Source organism: Cupressus sempervirens, chromosome 3, assembly GCF_028749045.1.
Source record: "Cupressus sempervirens isolate cs-2001-9-10 chromosome 3, ASM2874904v1, whole genome shotgun sequence".
In the NCBI taxonomy this organism is placed as follows: domain Eukaryota; kingdom Viridiplantae; phylum Streptophyta; class Pinopsida; order Cupressales; family Cupressaceae; genus Cupressus; species Cupressus sempervirens.
In genome coordinates this window covers 1090974531-1090983560 of record NC_143120.1, presented here as the reverse complement: position 1 = coordinate 1090983560, position 9030 = coordinate 1090974531, and the positions used below count along the sequence as shown (strand labels likewise).

General features: G+C 36.2%; 1 pseudogene; it reads left to right on the top strand.

The window, feature by feature from the left end:
* Positions 1-5023: 5023 nt before the first annotated feature.
* On the top strand, positions 5024-5982 carry LOC149570575 (zerumbone synthase pseudogene; annotated as a pseudogene).
* The last annotated feature ends 3048 nt before the right edge of the window (positions 5983-9030 follow it).

Here is a 9030-nt window from a genome sequence, read left to right as displayed (position 1 = left end):
CATCGGTCTATGTGTAGTACCAATTGTCTTAGCACCTAAAAGGGGGATAAGTGGACAATGTGTACTAATCCTAGGGAAATCAATAGAATCACAATTAGATATAGATTTCCTATTCCTAGGATAGATCTTCATGGAGATAGATACTTTTCTAAAATTGATCTTAAGAGTGGCTATTATTAGATTAGGATGAAGGAGGGTGATGAATGGAACCTTGCATTTAAGACTATTGATGGTCTCTATGAGTGGTTGGTAATGCCATTTGGCCTTACCAATGCAAAAGGTACCTTCATGAGAGTCATGAAATAAGGTTTTGAAAGATTATATAGGAATGTTTGTTGTTGTGTATTTGGACGACATCCTCATCTTTAGTAAGAAAAAAGTGGAGCATATGAAGCACCTAGAATTGGTCTTGAAGAGGCTTGAAGAGGAAAAATTGACAATAAATTTTTAAAATAGTGAGTTCATGAAGGAGAAGCTAGTTTGTTTGGGTTTTTTAGTATCCCAAGGAAGTCTAAAAATGGACAAGAGTAAGGTAGAGGCAATCTTAAGTTGGCCTAAACCTAGATCTGCTATTGAGGTGAGAAGTTTTCATGGCCTAACACAATTTTATAGAAAGTTTGTGAGGAAGTTTAGTGAGATTTGAGCACCAATGAATGACACCAACAAAGGATGCATGAAGACCAAGTTCACATGGACTAAGGCTATAGATGAGAGTTTTGAGAGATTGAAGAAGGAAGTGGAAAATTAACCAGTATTGCTTTTGGCTAGTTTTTAGAAGAAATTTGTAGAGTGTGATGCTAGTAACATAGTAGTTGGGGTAGTCTTAGGCAAAGAGGGTAGGCCTATGGAATTTTTTAGTGAGAGGCATAATGAAGGCAAAACAAGGTATTCAACATATGACTTGGAGCTCTATGCACTTGATCAAGCTCTTAAGAAGTGGAGGCATTATCTATTGCCTAAGGAATTTGTAGTCTTCACTAACAACCAAGCATTAAGCTTTATCAACTCATAGGAGAATATTATATTGAGAAACATTAAATGGATGGAGTTATTGTAGTCCTACACTTTCACTATCAAACACAAGAAGGGAACCAATAAGGAGGTTGTTGATAGTCCAAGAAGTCAAGTTGCAAAGTATAAGACTAAAGGATTCAAGGACATGTCTAGTGAGGATACTTATTTTTTAGAGGCCTAAAAGGTATGTACTAACTTTGAAAATCAATTCCATAGTGAATTTTTTGAATATAACTTGCAAAATGGGTTATTGTTCAAGGGCCAATAGTTGTGCATCCCAAGGGGATCTATGAGGGAAAATATCATACAAGAGAAGCACAATGGGAGCATGAGTGGCAATTTTTGCCTTAATAAGACCCTAGACCTTGTGGAAAGGTTTTACTAGTGGCCTAAGATGCAAAGGGATGTGAGGAGGTATGTAGAACAATGTGGAATATATTAGAGAGAAAAGGGCATTTCATCCAATGTAGGACTTTACCAACCTCTACCCATTCCTAATAGGCCTTGAGAATGTATTAGCATGGATTTCATAGTGGGATTACCAAGGAATAGGACATGGTTAGATAGTGTGTTTGTATGGTAGATAGGTTCAACAAGAAGAACCATTTCATCCCATGCAAAAAAACATATTATGCAAGCAATATAGCCAATCTTTTCTTTAAGGAGGTGGCCAGGATACATGGTTTACCAAGGAGCATAGTTGTAGATAGAGATGCCAAGTTTATGGGGCATTTTTGGAAGACCCTATGGAATAGGTTAGGTATAAATCTATCTCATAGTTCTTCCTATAACCATCCCCAAAAAAATGGGTGGACAAAGGTCATCAAAAGGGTCCTAGGAAACCTCTTAAGGTGTCTTACCAAGGAGTATGGACTGAGTTGGGACAAGTCATACCTTAGGTAGAATTTGCCTACAATGATAGCAAGAATAGAACAACAGGCTTAAGTCTTTTTCATATAGTGTATGGCACACATCCAAGGGGCATAATGGAGTTAAGAGACCTACCAAAACATGACAACATCAGTGGACATGCAAATGATTTTGTTTAGTCTATGAAAGAGGTGAATGGTCAAGTTAAGAAGACCTTGATGGAGAAAATTAGAAGTTGAAGGAGAGGATGAGGGAAGAAGAGAACTACAATTTTAGGTGGGAGATCTGGTGATGGTCTACTTGAACAAAGCCAGGTTACAAAAAGGTGTCCCTAGTAAGTCGTAGATGAAGAGGATTGGGCCATGCAAAGTACTAGAGAAGTATGGACCCAATGCCTACAAAGTAGACTTGCCGAAAGACATGGACGTCTCTCGCATCTTTGATATCAAAGATTTGATACCTTATAAGGGTACAAAGGTGGATTGAGAAGAGTACCAGATAGAGCTAGATAGGGATATATCAGACCTCTAGGTACTTGAAAGGAAGCAACCACAAGTGGAGAGATATTGGATTCTAGAGTGAAAAAATAATACAAGAAACAAGATTTATAAAGAACATCTTGTAAAATGGTTAGATACACCTGAATCATATCTAAAGCAACTTAGATTTCTCATTGTGGGCACTTAGTAGAAAAATGATTCGTGCCACATACAAAACAACCTTCTCTAGGGACTCTTCTATCCTCATTCCTGTTCTGATCAACTCAATTGTTTCCATTCCTTCCACTTACATTTCTAGGATTTTGATTTTTTTTATTCTAGTTTTCCTTGTTCCTATCAAAATTCTCTTATCTCTTATCCTTCATGTTTATGATTTGTTGCTTCTTTCCATTTCCCTTTGGCCTGTCATCCTAATAACCATTTTTTATCTTTATATGACCTATTATCATGGAACTTCATTTTATAGTTTTGTTCGAAGGATTTATATGAAGAAGCATCCTTCAACCTCTATTCCTACTTAAGGGCTTTACACAGTGTAAAGTCCATGGTTTCAGGCTCCTGCATCTTGACCTCACTATAGATTTCTGGTCAGAAACCCATGCTGATACTGAGGAACATACTTCACCAAATGACAAAATCGTTCACAATACTATGTAACATTCATGTTCCCTTGAACTAGATTTTAGAAATCTATTTTTTTCTTGTCATATAACAGCTGAGGTAATCATCATTTGCAAAAAATCTACAAGAATTCTTCCTAGGTTACTTCCCCATGTTGGAGCTTCTTTTCAGCCATAATATTTTCTCACCAAGTAGCTACCTCACCCATTAGCTTATAGGTGGCCCAAAATTATCTAGATTTCCCTATATTATTTCTAACAAGAAAGTACTTCTCCATGATGGTAATCCATGCCTTAGCATCTTCCCCATAAGATCTTCCATGAAACATAGGTGGAGTCACCTTTTTGAGATCTTTTCTCAAGTCAACTGCTACCTGAATCTTGTTAGAATTAAGGAGAGCACTCCAACAGTCAGCTTCTACCTTCTGCTCCATCTTAGATCTCCTAGGAGCTTGAGCTAACTACTCATCCTCATGTTTCTTCCTTAATTCCTCTTCCTGCTTACGTAGAGCTTCAGAGTGCTGATCTTCATCATGCTTCCTTGCCTCTTCTTCTGTGTGTCTACCTCAAGCCTCATGCTGTAGGTTATCCATCCTTTGGCCTTGTTGTTGTAATAAAGCCCTTTATTGGGTCAATAGTGCCATTATCTGATCTAACCTCTCATTAGGTTCCTCAGCTTGTGCACCACTACTAGACTCACTTTTTCATTTAGATCTTGTGGCCATGGTGATAATTCAAACACCTAAAAAACATAGGCAAAAATTAGCATAGTAGCGCAAGGGCCTAGGTTTAAACCATGCTCTGATACCATATGTAAGAACCATGTCCTACTTAAATTTTCCACATCATCAAATTGTCGAAAGTGTGGAAGAGAAACAATCAAAACATTGCAGAAAAGTCTAACTAATTATCTATTAACAAGTAGTTTATTAACATAACTTTAACAAATTGGTGCTGGTTTGAAGTTCACATCTTTACATTATTCAAAGAATGTTTTGTAATTACATCAAGACAGTGATGTTAAATCATCACATAATATGTCAAAAAATCTAATACCATAATTTTTGAATCCAACACACATTAATTTATAATGCATTAATATACATTAGTTTCCATCTTTTACATAGCTCTCAAATTACAATTACATAGATTAGTACATCTCAATGATGAACGGACACAATCAAAATTGAGTTAACCTTTCCTATTGTGTTCTTCAACGTATCCTACCTCCAAAGCCATAGGACATTGTCCATCTACTATCTGAGATGGGAGTGTGGCCTAGGCACTTTTACCTCACTAGCCACAGAGTGATTACTCCCTCGAGATTCTTCCTGACATGAAGAATACCCTGACCTTGGCACACGAATCCTAGCTTCTCGGAACAAGATAGATCAGATGGATCTAGTGCAACTATGAAACACACTACATGAAACCATGTGCCTAGTAGCCTAATCATAGAATGTAGCAGGGAATAAAAATAAAACTACACATCTACACATATGTAGTAAAACCAAATAAGCATAGCCACATACACACATATGCATTATCCAGGAAACTGAATGGCTTGCCCAAGCACTTATAAAGCTAGATTTAATGGTAGAAGAAATAAGAATAGCATGTATCCATTCTATAGAACTAGAAAATAGAAGAAACTAAACGTGAAGTATCCATTCTATCTTTCCCAATATCACTACATTACACACAACCATTAAGGAAATTTGCACACTTATATGCTAACAACAACAAGATGTTCAACTAAATCTAATTTTATTAAAGAAAACTCTTATAATTATTCCTTTCATAGGGTACAATCAATCATATCAAGGTGTTTGAATACTTTTGCAACTAATTTAACACATATATGTTTGTTATTTCTCTATGGTATAATAAGCACTTAAATGCTGATTGAGTACTCATGCAACTGATTTCAACACATCTAGGTTTGTACTACTCTTACAGTATAGTCATACACTTAAATGCTGATATGAATACTTTGCAATTGATTTAAACATACTTATGATGATTCTATTCCTAAGGTACAATCATACATGTAAATGCTGATTTGCAACTGATTTTAATACATTTATGATGATGCTATTCCTAAGGTACAACCATACACGTTAATGCTGATTTGCAATTGATTTTAAATAGATTAGAAGGAAAGGTGGCAATAATCATAGGTGGGCCATCAGGATTAGGAGAAGCTGCAGTTGGGCTCTTTATAAAATATGAAGCTAAAGTCATTTTGGTTGACATTGTTAAAAAGGTTGATCAGACAGTTTCCTTAGATGTACATACATCCATTGTGATGTGAGCAAAGAAGAATATGTAAGTGCAGCTATGGACTTGACCATGAAAAAAATAAATGGTAAACTAGACATAATGTATAACAATGCAGGAATCATTGATAAGAAAACAATTAAGGTTGCAGAGTGTGACATGGAGGAGTTTGAGTGAGTGATGAATGTAAATCTAAAAGGAGTAATGTATGGAATCAAATACACAAGCCAACTTATGATCCCAAGAAAAAAGGGCAATATAATTTCTATAGCCAACATTGCAGGGATATTTGGTGGAGCGGCTTCATATTCATACACAACTTCTAAGCATGCAGTCATTGGTCTTACCAAACAAGGTACAACTAAGATGGGAAAATATGGTATCAAAGTGAATTGTGTTCTCCATCTAGCTTTGCATTGCCTTTCACATTGAGATACTCTAGAAAGAATATGAAGAATGTAGAAGAGAGTGAGGTGGAGTGGGAGGCATTTTGTAATAACATATCCAAATTGAAGAACCATACTATTAAGACACATAATATTGTAGAGGCTACTTTGTATTTGGCCAATGAAGAAGCTAAGTTTGTAAGCAGCTATAATCTTGTGGTGGATGGAGGGTTCATACACACCAAACACATAATGCACAAAGACTTAAGAGAAGTTATTTTTAACCCAACTAAACAAGGATCAAACATTTAGAACAAGACCATCCATTAATTTGCAACAATTTAGGAAAAACTATTATTTTCATTGAATAAATGAACCTAGAATGTTACACTTCCAATTCCTCTATTGTTTCCTTTAGTCTAGCTGGTTCCTGCCCTCTACTGATGCCTTCTTCTCCAAGTCTTGGCTTAGCATAAGAAATGTCTAGGTTAAAATATCTCTAGTCCGTCACTGTCCTCCAACTTCCCAACTTCTCTCTCTTAAAATATTACTACAATGTAGCTGACCTAAAAATCTATGAAAAATTAAATCACAACTCTAAAATATTTTCTTGGCACAAGAAGCTTGTGAGTGATAGTTTTTCTCGGTACCAATGGATGCTGAGTGACAAGCAGTGGGTGCCAAGTTAGCTTGGCACAAGAGGAAGCCAAGTGAACTCAGCACAAGGGAAACTTGGTACAAGTGTATGCTGAGTGAGCTCGGTAGTAAAGGATGTTGAGTGAGCTTAGTCTCCACTACAATGTGGTGCTCGATAGAAGAGTATACTAAATGAGCTCGACAATAATAAAAAAAATGTAACCCTATCTAAGACTAGACCAAGTGGGCAATATAACAGGTTGTCATTAAAATGTAGAGAGTAGAAGGATGAATATTTCAACAATGAACTTGTCAAATGCAAAACATGCAATGATAAAATAGAAGAAGAGAAAAAGAAGATATGTTTGGTTGCTTGCTTTCTTTCTATTCAAATATGATAAAACTATTGCAAAGTTTGGGAGCATTCGGCTTCAACTAAAAAACCCTAAAAATATTCAAACTAATAAAAATTAATACTTAAAAATTTAAACTTACAACTCTAATGGATGCATACAAAAATGCCTCGAGCAATCACTGCTTTACAGAACAAATCCAAAAAACACCAAACTTACAAAATGATAAGAGGAAACACGTGATACTGCAGACATGAAAACTAACTTCCTTTTGTCTTCTGACCTTTGACTTGATCTACTGATCAACTTCCTTCTTTGCTTTGCAATTGATTCAATCCTTCTCTCTGCTCTTCTACAACTGCTCAACTTCTTCAACTAGATCGAATGAAACTGTTTCATTCCTTTTGTCTCTTACCAAAAAATGTTTTCCCTCTCATTCTTTAATTTTGAACTCACCTACCATGTATTAATTTTCTTGACCATTCTGTTGGTCATCAAGGTGGTAGGTGGGCATTTGGATCTAGGGGCAAACCACCTATTACATTAAATATTTCAACACTCCCCCTTTGTCTTGAGCCAAAAAAACAAGGATCACTTCTGATCCAAATCAACTATACCAAGACACTCTCTTAGGTGTACAAAAGTTGCAATGCTTAAAGGCTTAGTAAAAATATCTACTAGCTATTGCTCAGACTTGTAAAATTCCATTTTGATATCTCCATTCTCCACCAACTAACTCATGAAGTGATATCTAATCTCTATGTTCTTTCTTCTCCCATGGAAGACTAGATTCTTAGACAATGCAATTAAGGAGATGTTGTCACAATAAATTGTGGTTCCATCCTCTTGCTTTTCATTCAAATCTATCAAGATCCTCCTTAACTAAATAGCTTGACATGCTACTGTATTTGTTGCTATGTATTCAACCTTTGCTGTAGATTGAGCAAAAATAGGTTGCTTCTTGGATATCGATGAAATTACACCCAATCCCATATGGAACATGTATCTGGAAGTGCTCTTCCTATCATCCAAACTTCCAGCCCAATCATTATCTGTGTAACCAATCAACTTGAAATCATTTTCTACAGTATACAAAATTCCAAATCCCTTGGTACCATTCACATACCTTAGGTTCCTCTTTCCCGCTTGCCAATGAGAATCCTATGGTGTTTTCATAAATCTGAAAATCAAACTTACTGCATGCATTATGTCTGGTCAAGTTGCAGTCAAATACATCAAAATTCCAACCATGCTCTTGTATAGTGTTGGATTCACATTTTTGTTGCAATCTTCCTTGCCTAGCTTCAGACCTACTACTGTTGGTGTTGGGGTCGCCTTACTGTTTTGCATTTTGAATCTCTCCAAGATTTGCCTTGCATATTTTTCTTGAGAGATGAAGATGTCATAATGCATTTGTTTTAGTTGTATGCCTAGAAAATACTTCAAAAGACCTAGGTTTGCCATTTCAAATTCATTCTTCATGGTCTCTTTGAACTCACCAATTAGGAAATTGTCATTTCTTCAACATACAAGACAACAATCAACACATTACCATTTTCTGGCTTGATGTAACATGTGGGCTCACCATCACTTTTGCTAAAGCCATTGCTCATCAAATATGAGTCAGTCTTATTGTACCATGCTCATGGAGCTTTCTTGAGCCCATATAGAGCTCTCTTCAATCTATACACTTTATGTTCTTCACTTGAAACTTCATAACCAGGTGGTTGCTCCACATAAAATTCTTCTTTCAATACACCATTCAAGAAGGTGGACTTCACATCCATTTGATATACCTTCCATTTGTGTTGGGCTGCAATTGCTATGATAGCATGCACAGTTTCCATTCTTGCAACCGGGGGATATGTCTCATCATAATCTCTGCCATATTGTTACTTGTACCCCTTGACCACTAAACATGCCTTATGCCTGTCTATTTTTTCTTTAGCATTGCACTTGGTCTTGTATACCCATTTCACTCCAATTACTTGTTTCTTGAGAAGTAAAGTAGTTAACTCCTATGTCTCATTCCTTTCAATAGCATCTATTTCCTCATCCATGGCATTACACCATTTCTCTTCATTCACAGCTTCCTCAAAATATATTGGATCACTATGAGAAAACAATGCAAAATTTACACTCTCATCATAATCATCATCATACCTTTCTTCTTGGTATATCTCCCTTAGACTCTTAGTATTTCTTGACAATAGAGAGGTGAGAGTGGGATCTTAATTTTTAGTATTGTTGCTGCTACTATTTTGCATGCTAGCTCAGGGTTGTCTTAATGTTCTTGGAGTTGTTGCTTGTCATGTTAAGGGCTACTTCCCTTTTTTCCTTTGTCTACAATCCATGTTAGTTGCTCTATTTT